At 40.4% G+C, this 842-nt stretch overlaps 1 long non-coding RNA gene across 1 annotated transcript in view; it reads left to right on the plus strand.

The window, feature by feature from the left end:
- The window catches only part of LOC116705131 (uncharacterized), a 10,529-nt gene that overhangs the window by 597 nt on the left and 9,090 nt on the right, over positions 1-842 (plus strand). The gene's annotated exons all lie outside the window — the stretch shown is intronic.

Raw genomic sequence — 842 nt, forward strand, 5'->3', positions numbered from 1 at the left:
TATACTTCTGTTGTGCTCACTGTGTGAAGAGTTTTGAAAAGGTGACCCATGTATTGAGAAATGCATCCTAGCAACTGCAAAAAACTGTAATACTCATGAAAATAGTGAAACTTGCTGCCTGAGACCCAAAAGGGTTAAGGCTTTCTCATTATTCCCACTCAGCATGTGTGTGTTTGTGTGTGCTCTCTCTCTGCACACACAAACTGTCCGGTTCTGGTGGTTTATTAAGGCACACTGCCATGAGTCCATGGGGCCACTGTCTGATTACTCTAAAATTTCATTGTGATATTTTGTGATTACATTCTGAATCTGCAACATTCTCTGTCATGTAAATCAGCAAGTCTGTAGTAAGCTATACAGTAAAGTTGCATATGAAGTGACTTGGGGTCCTTTTGTAAGTAATTTTGGGGTACAATTCTGTTTTGAAAAATTCTACAAGCAGCAATACCACAGACCAAGCAATGGCCCGTTCCAAACAAGCACATTTTCAATGGGCACTACACTAGTAATAGCAATGCGTCAAGGTACAAACGCGCCGGGCTTTTAAAGGGAATGGGAGATGAAACTCTCATTGTATTATTGCATGTTACGCCCAAAACACACCTATGAATTAATGAATACACTAAGTACAACCTTTTTGAACCATGCGCCCGGTGCACTGACCCATTTTTCCTCCATCAAACTAGCAAGATTGGAGTTGGGCATGCACTAAACACACCTGTGCCATGTACTTCCTGCCATGTACTAAATAGGGCCCCATGTCTTAAAACTGGGCAAACCACAAAGTATCTTAAAGTGGGATGTAATTAAAAAGAATAGATAGATAGATAGATAGATAGATA

The sequence above is a fragment of the Etheostoma spectabile genome, chromosome 2, assembly GCF_008692095.1.
Source record: "Etheostoma spectabile isolate EspeVRDwgs_2016 chromosome 2, UIUC_Espe_1.0, whole genome shotgun sequence".
Lineage (NCBI taxonomy): Eukaryota > Metazoa > Chordata > Actinopteri > Perciformes > Percidae > Etheostoma > Etheostoma spectabile.